Source organism: Silurus aristotelis (genome assembly GCF_946808225.1).
Source record: "Silurus aristotelis genome assembly, chromosome: 5".
Taxonomy (NCBI): domain Eukaryota; kingdom Metazoa; phylum Chordata; class Actinopteri; order Siluriformes; family Siluridae; genus Silurus; species Silurus aristotelis.
In genome coordinates this window covers 35,136,497-35,149,785 of record NC_139578.1, presented here as the reverse complement: position 1 = coordinate 35,149,785, position 13,289 = coordinate 35,136,497, and the positions used below count along the sequence as shown (strand labels likewise).

The window sequence follows — 13,289 nt, the reverse complement described above, 5'->3', positions numbered from 1 at the left end:
GAATCTGATATGTGCAGCTACTGGAAGCCAGTGAAGGGAGCGCAGCAGTGGGGTGGTGTGGGAGAACTTGGGCTGATTGAACACAAGTCGTGCAGCTGCGTTTTGGATCATTTGCAGTGGACGAATAGCGTTCAGGGGAAGACCTGCCAGCAGAGAGTTGCAGTAGTCAAGTCTTGAAATGACAAGAGACTGAACAAGAACCTGGGCAGCCTGTATGGACAGAAATGGTTGAATCCTTCGGATGTTATAGAGAAGAAATCAACAAGAACGAGCAACATTAGCAACATGTGGGAAGAAGGACAGTTCATTGTCCATAGTTACCCCAAGGTTACGAGCAGACTTCCTACCTCAAGCCATCAGGCTTTTCAACACAGAACTAAACTGAACTCACACATACACACACACACACACACACACACACACACACACACACACACACACACACACACACACACACACACACACACACGCACACACACACCTGTGTGACTGATCTGTACAACCCGGACTCAACACACACTCGTACTCACTTCACACACCCATGTCTTCAGCACCACTCATATTATATTAACTTATAACTACAAAATGTTTACATGCTGGTTTCTGCACATCTGTTTGACTGCTGCTGTTGCTCTTTTGCACAAACTATTTTCTTTACATTGTTGTTTAATTACATGTTTACTCCTGTACTCAGTTCTCTTTTACACACCACACTGTGTAATACACAACAGGTTTACTGGTGGCGCTATTTTGTGTTTTGTGTATTTGTCCTACAGTGTCTTGTGTTGTCTTTGCACAGGATGCACTTTATATGGTGAGGACTTACTAGTCCTTAATTCTGTGTTTTCTGTTATGTAGCTTTATGTTAAATGTAGCATCAGTGTTCTGGAGGAATGTCGTCTCATTTCACTCTATACTGTGTCAGATTTACAGTGGTGTGAAAAAGTCCTGATTTCTTATTTCTTGGCATTTTTTTTACACTTTAATGTTTCAGATCATTAAACTAATTTAAATATTAGTAAAAGAGAACACAATTGAACACAACATGCAGTTTTTAAATGAAGGTTTTTATTATTGAGAGAAAAGAAAATCCAAAACTACATCGTCCTGTGTGAAAAAGTGTTTGCCCCCCTGTTAAAACTGGTTTATCACACCTGAGTTGAATTTCTCTCGCCACACCCAGGCCTGATTATTGCCACACCTGTTCACAATCAAGAAATCTCTTAAATAGGATCTGCCTGATGAAGTGAAGTAGAACAAAAAAGATCCTCAAAAACCAAAATTATCCCAAGAGCACAGCAACGACTCCTCCAAGAGGTCAAGATGGCACCGGTGAGGTCGGCTGCCGTCACGACTGCTCCGGCTACGTTTTTCCTTTTTTTGTTTATTTTATACTTTTATTTAATCAGTTTTAGTTCCATTTACACAAGATAGACATCATTAGATATGACAGAGACACTCTTATTATCTATTGGTGTACAATGCACTTACCTTTCGCCGCTTTTAAACCCGGACCCATGCTGGCCAAATGAGATCCTGAGAGAACAAAGGACGTGACCCGTACCGGCGTCCGCGAGGGAAACGGGCCGGCGTCAGGAACAGGCTGAGAGCATGCACACACCGCGCTCCCCTACCTAGTATCCTCTTAGCCAACGTCCAGTCACTGAAAAAACAAGCTCGACGACCTCAGAGCAAGGGTCAAGTTCCAGAGAGACATTTGGGACTGCAACCTTCTTTGCTTCACCGAGTCATGGCTGAACTCAGCGGTACCGGACCACGCAATTCAGCCGGCCGAGTTTATATTCAGCCGGCCGAGGTTATAACCCTAACCCTAACCCTAACCCTAACCCAGAGTTTTTCTTGGTTTACCGCATGGACAGAACACTGGAGTCGGGGAAGTCAAGAGGAGGTGGAGTGTGTCTGATGTTGGACAACCACTGGTGCGACAGTGTGAGCATCGTTCACGCTCCTGCACACCAAATCTGGAACTACTGACCATCAAATGTCGGCTCTTTTATCTACCTCGGGAATTCAGCTCGGTCATAGTCAGTGCCGTTTATATTCCACCTCAAGCGGACACGGACACTGCAGTATGGGATTTGCACGAGACACTAACTCTTCACCAAACACAGCATCGGGACGCTGCGCTATTGTGGTCGGAGATTTTAACAGTGCCAACCTCAAGCGCGCACTACCGAACTTTCATCAGCACATCACCTGCCCCAATAGGGGCGAAAGGACACTGGACCACTGCTACACAACATTCAAGAACAGCTACAAGGCACAATCACGTCCATCGTTTGGGAAATCGGACCATGCCACCATCTTCCTCATGCCTGTTTACAAACAAAGGAAGCTGAAACAGGAAGCTCTGGTTCAGAGGGAGGTCACGCGCTGGACTGACCAATCGGTGGCCGCTCTGCAGGACGCTTTGGATGACGCAGACTGGGACATGTTCGGGCGCAGCTCTGATGATGTCAACATGTTTACGGAAGCGGTTGTGGGATTCATCGTGAAACTAGCGGATGATACGGTGAAAAAAAACACTATCAGAACGTTTCCCAACCAGAAGCCGTGGGTGGATAAAACCATCCACGACGCTCTGAGATCCCGCTCCGCTGCCTACAACACAGGACTCGCCGGGACATGGATGAATACAAGGCTGCGTTTTACAGTGTTCGCAGAGTGGTGAAGGATGCAAAGCGGCGCTATGGGAGGAAACTAGAGTCACAGTTCCAACAAGATGGCTCTAGGAGCCTGTGGCAGGGACTAAGAACAATAACGGACTATAGAACACCATCTTCCAGAATAGTGGATGCGGACGCTTCTCTGGCAGACGAGCTAAACACCTTTTACGCTCATTTCGAGCATCACAGGCCGGGTTCTAAAAGCCTGCGCTGACCAGCTAGCACCGGTGTTTAATGTGTTATTCAACCTCTAACTGGAACAATCTGTTGTCCCCTCATGTTTCAAACAGTCCACCATTGTTCCTGTCCCGAAGAAACCCCAGCCCGTCTGCCTTAACGACTACCGCCCTGTAGCCTTGACCTCAGTAGTGATAACTTCCTGACTGACAGACCACAAGCCGTACGGGTGGGCAAACACACTTCATCCACCCTCACCCTCATTACTGGAGCTCCCCAGGGTTGTGTTCTGAGCCCCCTGCTGTACTCACTGTACGCATATGACTGTGTGGCCACTTCCAACTCCACAACCATAATCAAGTTTGCTGATGACACTGTTTTGGTGGGCCTGATCTCTAACAACGACGAGACGGCCTACCTACAGGAGGTTAAAAACCTGGAGAGATGGTGCCAGGAGAACAACCTTCTCCTGAATGTCAGCAAGACTAAGGAGTTGATCGTGGACTTCAGCACAAAGCAGGAGCGGTCATACCAACCGCTAACCATCAACAGGACACCAGTGGAGAGAGTGGACAGTTTCAGGTACCTTGGTGTTCACATCACACAGGACCTGTCACATCAACACCCTCGTGAAGAAGGCCCGGCAGCATCTGTACCATCTGAGACGCTTAAGGGACTTTAAATTACCCTCTCAGGTGCTGAAGACTTTCTACACCTGCACCATTGAGAACGTTCTGACAAGTAGCATCACTTCCTGGTTCGGGAACAGCACCATGCAGAACAAACGAGCCCTACAGAGGGTGGTGCGTTCAGCTGAACGTACCATCCACATCGAGCTCCCTAACCTGCAGAACATCTATAGCATGCAGTGCCGGACCAGAGCCAGGAAGATTATGAAGGACCTCAGCCATCCCAACAATGGACTCTTTGTTGCGTTCAGGGAAATGCTATGACACTTTAGACACTGGACTCGCACAGCACAGTGCACGTTACATTTCATATTTTTATACCACACATTTCCGCACACGGACACTACACCATACTTCACACGGTTACTTATGGACACTTTACACCACACCATACCGCACACGGACACTTATAGACACTTTACACCATACCGCACACGGACACTTATGGAAACTTTACACCACACCATACCGCACACGGACACTTTATAGACAATCAAAAACCATAAGCATTTTTTTGTATATATAATCTTCATATCTTTATATATTCTTATTTTTATATAGTTTTTATACTTTATTTATCTGCCTTCTTTTTCTTTTTTTAAATATTTTTTTTCACCCCATTTTATTCCCTCATGCCGGGCCGTCGTAAAAAGCATTTTACTGCATGTCGTACCATGTATGTATGTGTATGTGACAAATTTAATTAATTTGATTTGAGGTCACAAAAGACCCCACAACAACATCCAAACAACTGCAGGCCTCACTTGCCTCAGTTAAGGTCAGTGTTCATGACTCCACCAAAAGAAAGAGACTCAACAAAAATGGTCTGCATGGCAGAGCTCCAAGACCAAAACCGCTGCTGAGCAAAAAGAACATTAAGACTAATCTCAGTTTTGAAAACATCTTGATGATCCCCACTGATGATCCTGACTTTTGGGAAAATACTCTGTGGACTGACGAGACAAAATTTGAACTTTTTGGAAGGTGTGTCCCATTACATCTGATGCCACATTTCAAGAAAAAGAACATCATACCAACAGTAAAATATGGTGGTGGTAGCGTGAAGGTCTGGGGCTGTTTTGCTGCTTCAGGACCTGAAAGACTTGCTGTGATAAATAGAACCATGAATTCTGCTGTTTACCAAAAAATCCTGAAGGAGAATGTCCGGCAATCTGTTCGTAACCTCAAGCTCAAGAAAACTTGGGTTCTTGAGCAGATCCAGATCCAGATCCTTGGATCCAAGACACACCAGCAAGTCCACCTCTGAATAGCTAAAGAAAAACAAAATGAAGACTTTGGAGTGGCCTAGTCAAAGTCCTGACTTGAATCCTATTGAGATGAAAAAAGGAGGTTCATGCTCGAAAACCCTCCAATGTGGCTGAATTATAACAATTCAGCAGAGATGAGTGGAGCAAAATTCCTCCACAGCGCAGAAACAGACTCAGTGTAAGTTATCACACACGCTTGATTGTAGTTGTTGCTGCTGAGGGCAGCCCAAGCAGCTATTAGGTTTAGGGGCAAACACTTTTTCACACAGGGCCATGTAGTTTTGGATTTTGTTTTCCCTCAATAATATAAACCTTTATTTAAAAACTGCATGTTGTGTTCACTTGTTATCTTTTACTAATATTTAAATTAGTTTGATGATCTGAAACATTAAAGTATGAAAAACATGAAAAAAAAGAAGAAATCAGGACGGAGGCAAACACTTTTTTACACCACTGTATATGGTTGAAAGCAAAATAAATCCTTCTTGACTTGACTCTTGACTCTAACCTGTCCTACCACATTTTAAACTAAATGAACTAAAAATATTTTTACATCGCATAATAACAAACTGTCTGACATTGTGTCCTGTGCCATTGCTTTGAAAAATGTTTACAAATCAGATTTGCGAGATCAGTTAGCAATCTGGCTTTTTCCATCTCAGTTCTCAGGAAATGAATGCAGTGAACTCTGCATGTACCTTGAGACGATGTACTATAGATGATTACAGTATTTTGGCAGATATGTAGATAGCATTTGTAAAACATTTTCACTGAAACTGAAAATGTTTTCAACAAGGGATGAAGGGGATAACTTAAAAACTAAAAGAATGTAGACAAATGTATTGTAATGACCTGTTGTAAAATAATACTTATAAAATATTTTATTTAGTTTACATTTGTTTTATAGACCAGTGGAGTATACATAGTATACTATTACAAAAGCTGATTTAAATAACGATTCAAGATATAAATGCACATTATCAGTAAGGGATGTGATACTGTGTGTATATTTGCTTTTACTCATTAAAATGCTCTAAAATGATACTGAAAACAATAAAGTGCAACTGGAGTTGCTGTTATATGAGCAGACAACTTCTTGAGCACTTTCCTTGGGAAAGATGAGTGTATTGAGCATATTTACAGTTAATGAAAATATTAAATATGCTTCCCTTAAAATCTTCCCTGCAACTGCACCCCTCCACTGCCCTCCCTCTCATTCACACACATGTACTCTGTACTCCTACTGACTTTCATTCCCCTTCTCTCCAGCATTTACCTCCACCTCTCCAGGCTCTTCTCCACCTGCTCCCTACACTCACCACAAATCACAATATCATCCACAAACATCACAGTCCACAGAGACTCCTGTCTGACCTTGTCCATCAACTTGTCCATCACCACTGCAAACAGGAAAGGGCTCAGAGCTGATCCTTAATGCATACCAACCTCCACCTTGAACCATTCTGTCGTTCCTACTGCACACTTCACTGCTGTCACACTGTCCTCATACATGTCCTGCACCACCCTCACATACTTCTGACACACCAGACTTCCTCATACAATACCACAACTCCTCTCTCCACCCTGTCGTACGCTTTCTCTAAATCCACAAACACACAATGCAATTTCTTCTGTCCTTCTCTATACTTCTCCATCAACATCCTCAAAGCAAATAATGCATCTGTGGTGCTCTTCCTTGGCTTCCCCTAAAATGATCTGTATTATACCTATGTATGCCAGCATTACATATTTACAGGTGTCTGTTTGGGCAAGTGATAAAAAGAATTATATGTATTCTTTATTTAAGATGTCCATTAATACGCATAGACAGCAAGTCATTAATTTCACCTCAATGTGCATCTGAATACTTCAAAATAAATAAACTGTTTACAAAAGTATTTAATTAATGAGATGTTTTCTCTATTAATAGGCAATGTCTAAATAAACATTTGTTACTATATATCAAATGGTTAGCTATAAAACATAAATGTTCTTTAATGATTGTAAGTGGTCTTTTTTTTTACAATATGGTCACAAATTTTCTTTGACTAAACAAATATATTGAATAGTTATTGACTGATAATATACAGTGGGGCAAATAAGTATTTGATACACTGACGATTTTTCAAGTGATTTTTCAACTTCTGAGATCTGTAATTTTCATCGTAGGTACACCTCAACTGTGAGAGACAGAATCTAAAATAAAATCTAGAAAATCACAATGTATAATTTTAAAATAATTAATTTCCCTTTTATCGCATGAAATAAGTATTTTATCACCTACCAAAAAGCGAGGATTCTGTCTTTCACAGATCTGTTAGTTTGTCTTTAAGAAACCTCCTATCCTCCACTCATTACCTGTATTTACTGCACCGGTTTGAACTCGTTTCCTGTATAAAAGACACCCGTCCACACACTCAATCAATCAGTCTCCAACCTCTCCACTATGGACAAGACCAAAGAGCTGTCTAAGGACACTAGGGACAAAATTGTAGACCTGCACAAGGCTGGGATGGGCTACAGAACAATAGGCAAACAGCTTGGTGAGAAGGCAACTGTTGGCGAAAATATTAGAAAATTCAAGATGACTGTCAATCTCCCATTTGGACTGGGGCTCTTTGCAAGATCTTGCCTCATGGAGTATCAATGATCCTGAGAAAGGTAAGGGATAAGCCTAGAACTACACAGAAGGACCTGGTCAATGACCTGAGGAGAGCTGGTCCCCCTACTCAAGCCAGCACATGTCCAGGCCCATCTGAAGTTTGCCAAAGACCATCTGGATGATCCAGAGGAGACATGGGAGAAGGTCATGAATAGAACTTTTTGGTATAAACACCATGAAGCATGGTGGTGGAAACATCATGCTTTGGAAGTGCTTTTTTGCAAAGGGGACAGAATGACTGCACCGTATTGAGGGGAGGATGGATGGGGCTATGTATCGCGAGATTTTGGGCAACAACCTCCTTCCCTCAGTAAGAGCATTGAAGATGGGTCATGGCTGGGTCTTCCAGCATGACAATGACCCCACAGGCACACACAGGAACACACAGCCGGGGCAACTAAGGAGTGGGTCCGTAAGAAGCATTTCAAGGTCCTGGAGTGGCCTAGCCGGTCTACAGACCTGAACCCAATAGAAAATCTATGGAGGGAGCTGAACCTCTGTGTTGTCTAGCCCCAAAACATGAAAGATCTGGAAAAGACCTGTATGGAGGAGTGGGCCAAAATCCCTGCTGCAGTGTGTGCAAACCTGGTCAAGAACTACAGTAAATGTCTGCCCTCTGTAATTGCTAACAAATGTTTCTGTACCAAATATTAAATTCTATTTTATTTTATTTTCTATACAATATCTATTGTATCAAATATTTATTTTAATGCAATTAAATGGAAATTAATTATTTAAAAATCCTACAATTCGATTTTCTGGATTATTTTCTGTCTCTCACAGTTGAGGTGTACCTACGATGAAAATTACAGCTCTCTCCGTTCTTTGTAAGTAGGTAAGCTTGAAAAATTTAGCAGTGGATCAAATACTTATGTGCCCCACTGTAGCTCATAATGTAGTTTTATGTGTTTATTTCTTTTCTACTATGATTTCACATTCTCAAATGTTTTTTTTTTTTTTTTTTTTACAGGTCTGCAAGCATTATATGGTCACTTTAGCAATATCGCAGCATGGACAAGTGTGCTGAATGTGTGGGACGTTTTGTGGCACTGAAGTGGATTGATCTGAGATGTAAATGTTAGTATGAGGTCTTGTTCTGTATTATTCAACATGACATGTCTTAACAAGTTGTGCTATGAATTCACAATTGTTTAACTCTAAACTATCAATAAGAATAAGGGTTTAATATTGTTTTCATTGTAGGTTTAGGTGTAGAATCTAATGTTAATGCCTCAACATGCCCTGATACATGATGATTTCTCTCCTAGTGTGTTCTAGTTTTTGGCATAAGTCCTGCTATACAAAGCATCATAAATTAAGTGAAAAACAGTCATCATGGGTAAGTGACTGTTAGATTATATGTTTAATTGTTAGTTTTTTAATTAACATACTTTAATTGCTGGATATTAATTATATATCTTGAGAACATGATGTAAGTCCAGAGGAAGATTCACTTTCAGTTGAAGAATACAGACAATCAGTCAGACAGTTCAGATGAACTGACAACAAGGTCAGCAATATCTGATACTGCTAAACACCTAAAAGCACAGGAAGGTGCATCCTCTAAGTTTAGAAAATCTTTAAGGTCAGATGAAACCCCAATGGATTTATCTGTGGGCAAAGAAAAAGAAACTTTAAAATCCAAGAAAGCATCTTGTGTGTATGAAGAGTCTGACTTGCTTTGTCAAGAGGAGCTGTTGATTGATATTGAGTCAGACAGTTCTGGTGAATTCCACCTTCCCAGAAAGCAAGGTTTAATGGTAGACAGGTCAAGAGATGTGGTGATTGAGTCCCCAATCACAACTGAGAGGACAGTACTGATCTGTGGTTTGAAAGAGGTAGATGAAAAGGACAGAGTAGTATGGCGACAGATGATCCGATGTGGTGACCCCTAATGGTAGCAGCTGAAAGAAGAAAAAGATTGTCACTTCTATGGGAAACCTCGGTCCAAGTTAGCGCCCTATTTGCCAATGCTGCAAAAACTTAGGAACAAGGGCAGCTATCAGCATAATACAGATGTTTTACAGTGTGGAAATAAACAGGCACCAAAAAGACTGTGTGATTAAATGCATTGCATGTACTGCAAAGGGATGTTCGTACGGACATATCTGTGGTGTCATTTAAGAAGATGTCCCTCAAAACCAGTGTCTGACAATAAAAAAAACCAAGGTAGAGCCAGGGAGACTATAGAAAAGTCTTTTGCATTCAGTCAGCAGATCTCTCAAGGTGTTTGAAAACTCTAAAGTGTGATGAAGCAGAACAAAATCGCTGCTGCTGTCAAAAATGACCTAAGTACGCTTCAGCTTGCAGTCTTTCTTTAACAAACATGGGCATGACTCTACCATTTACATTTGCGGCATTTAGCAGACGCCCTTATCCAGAGCAATGTACAAAATTGCTTTGAGTCTCTAGTAATGAATAAATCTACACTGGTATTCTAGATTACCAACTTAATATAAATATAACTCGAATTCTACAAACTTGGAAAGTGCTAATTGAAGTATTTCAGGAAGATGAAGGTCTTCAGTCGTCGCTTGAAGATAGTCAGGGACTCTGCTGTACGGACATCTAGGGGAAGTTCATTCCACCACCTCGGTGCCAGAACAGAGAAGAGCCTTGAAATATACTTACCTCTCATTCTGAGAGATTTGAGTACATTTGAAAAAATTGCGTGAAATTGGAAAATTGTTGTTGACATTGCATAGAGAGTTCTGCTGTAAAACCTGCCAATTTTTATAGACTTATTTGAACGGTCCAGAGGGTGTCTGGCTATGATGATGAGAGCCACTGCTATTAGTGTCTAAGCCTTGCACTGAAACTTGGGCATTCACTGAATGAAATCTGTGAAATCATTCACTGCCGAACACTGATGTCTGAGGACAAAGAACTGATCACATCGACAAAGACCTTTATAAAGCTTTGCTCCTCAAAGTGGTCTGAGATGATCTTACATACTGCTTTGGTCACACTGAATGCAGCAAAGTTCAACAAGCCTTAAACACTGCCTTTTACTCAAGATGTACATTGTCTGCATCAGTTCCTTCAGAAGACGGCACTTTTAGCATTTGAGAACCTGAAGGAGACTGCATTCCCTCAAAGCTATGCAGATGTAGCCAAAATAACACTTACCAAAATCATTGTTTTAAATCGTAGACAGGCAGAAGAGGTCTTTAAAATGGGAAAAAAGGGGAAGAAAATTTTTTTTTCTCTCACCAGATGTGCTTGATGCCCTGACGCTGCAGGTCAGCAAGAGAAGGGAATGTGGAGTGCTGGACACTAATGAATTCTTGTTCGCTAGACCCAACTGCCAAAGTCAATGTGGAGCTCAGAATCCAGAGTTTCTCAGAATAACTCATCTGCATAAACATGTGGTTACTCAAAATCTACCCAAATCCTAAACCTGGAGAACTATGAACTAGATCAAGTCGCCGATTTCTTAGGACATGATATCCGTGTCAATCGTGACTATTACAGGCTGCCAGTAGCCACTACACAGCTGGCTAAAATTTCTAAATTACTTTTAGCCATGGAAAAAGGATGTCTTCCTAATCTTGCAAATCCCTTGAAGACATTGACATTGAAGGTATGTTCATCATAGTGTAGGTAGTACAGTTTATATTTTAAACTCAGGGGAAGGTTTAGGGAAATTTTTTGTCATTTATAAACAGTTAGCTGAAATTTTGTGATGTGCTGTGCATCCATTGAGGACTCTGTATGGTGTAGTTTATTTGTCATGTTTCATAAATGACTTCAGAATACAGGATAAATAAATGTTCTTGTGTTCCAAATTTCTCTTTTACTTCAAGATGAGCTTAGTATGATGCATTATGATGCCAGTGATCCTGTGATTTTCACAGACTCTGCTGACGTGTTTCCACAGTCATCAAAATCACTAATTTATTTGAAATCTTTTCCATTTGAAAAATGTAGGACACATTTATTAAGCTAAACTTTGTTATATTACTTTGACAGTAAATGACAAAAACAACATAAATCACTGCTGCAATGGTAATTCCAATACAATGGCTAATTTGAGCTCTCTCTGTCTTCTAACCAGCATAATCAATCTCTTTTATATATATTTTTTCCTCTTTTGAAAATTGGAGAAGGGGTACATGTGGCCTGGAGCAATGGGCATGCCAAAAGTAGGTGTTCTAAAAGGCAAGACCTTCCTCCATGCCCCTACCTTTCGACTCACATTTACCCTCCCCCCACAACAGATTTTTTTTCTTTTGCTCTTAGAGCAAATGCAAATACAGAAATTATAGCCTCTCATTTCCCACAACAAATGTTTACTTAACTATGATGACTTCTGCTTATGAGAACCCTAAAAATCCATTAGGGATGCGTCAATATTGCACTTCTGATGCTAAGAAGTTGATCATTTTAATATTGGCCAAAAACTGAAAAATGATCAATAAAGATTAGTTTAATAAGGATATATTTATCAGGTTGATAACATTTAATCGTCAGAAAAATATTTTGAATATACTGTTTAATATCAGGTGTATGAAGTGCCATTAAGGAAGTGTTACATCTGAGTTTTCTGACCAGTATACAACGGATTTCTTGCAGGTTTAAATTAGAATATGACCATCATTTTAAGTATATGAGATCTCATATTGTTGAAGATAACTAAAGTATGTGTTTTTCTGTACAGAGAAGCATAGTGAGGCAGAAATTTGACAATCCACAGAAAGGACAAAAAGTGTGCTGGTCAAATGCTGAAGTTTCAGCTGTAATAAAACATTTTAATTGTGAGATATCCTTGATCACTAGTCATAATAACCTTGTCCTAGATAAGGTTGACCCAGAACAGTCAGTTCTTGTCTTTATATTCTTTTCATACGCACCTTCAGGCGCACCCTGACGCCTTTTGGTTTGGCTAATCTGCGTTTTGTTGCTTCTCCTAAACGAATAACATGTGGAGAATAACCAGATGTGGAGTTAATATCCTCAACCGTTTTTCTTTTCTCACACACACTGACCTTGTTCTAATCTTTTTTCTGTAGTATATATTCATGTGTGACACAATAAAGCTTTGGAACTTCTTTCTGAAAGGCTGACTCGTGTGTTTCATTGAGACTTCCCCGTTCACAGAGGAGAGTAGAGATCGAGAGGAAGGGCTGAATTTATAGGAATCTGTCCAGGGGGCAGAGGATAGGAATAATTCTTTACATTAAGGCACAAATAAACAAATGAAAACTGGCAACAATGAAAGAGTGCAAGCGGTATAAGACAGCTAAGGAGCCTGTTTCGGCATGGCGCAGTGCACAAAACATCAGAGATTTTGTAAGTAATCGAGGAATTAGCTTGAGAAGGAAAGGCCAGTATAAGTGATGTTATGTCATTAGTCTTATTTGATGCCATTTATTAAAATAATTACTTGTTTACTTATTACTATTAGTTTTTGGTTTTGTTCTTTTTACTCTGTAGTGTAAAACTTATTGTATGTTAGCAGTATATACTAAGACTTCACCGTAAGAAGCTGGAAGTTTAACTGTTATTTAAAGAAATATTTTGTCTTCTTTTATTTACCTCCATGTTTTTAAACCTGTTTGACTTGTGTGTGTGAGAGAGAGAGAGAGAGAGAAAGTGTGTGTGTGTGTGTGTGTGTGTGTGTGTGTGTGTGTGTGTTGTGAGAGAGAGAGAGAGAGAGAGAGAGAGTGTGGTGTGTGTGAGAGAGAGAGAGAGAGTGTGTGTGTGAGAGAGAGAGAGAGAGAGTGTGTGTGTGTGTGTGTGAGAGAGAGAGAGAGAGAGAGAGTGTCTGTGTGTGTGTGTGTGTGTGTGTGTGTGTGTGTGTGTG

General features: G+C 40.7%; 1 long non-coding RNA gene across 1 annotated transcript; it reads right to left on the bottom strand.

The window, feature by feature from the left end:
* Positions 1–4,123: 4,123 nt before the first annotated feature.
* On the bottom strand, positions 4,124–9,816 carry LOC310725952. Its single transcript, XR_014533590.1, has 2 exons — positions 7,319–9,816; positions 4,124–7,285 (listed from the first exon to the last, which is right to left on the bottom strand). It is a non-coding gene; the product is annotated as an uncharacterized lncRNA (long non-coding RNA).
* Between the last annotated feature and the right edge of the window lie 3,473 nt (positions 9,817–13,289).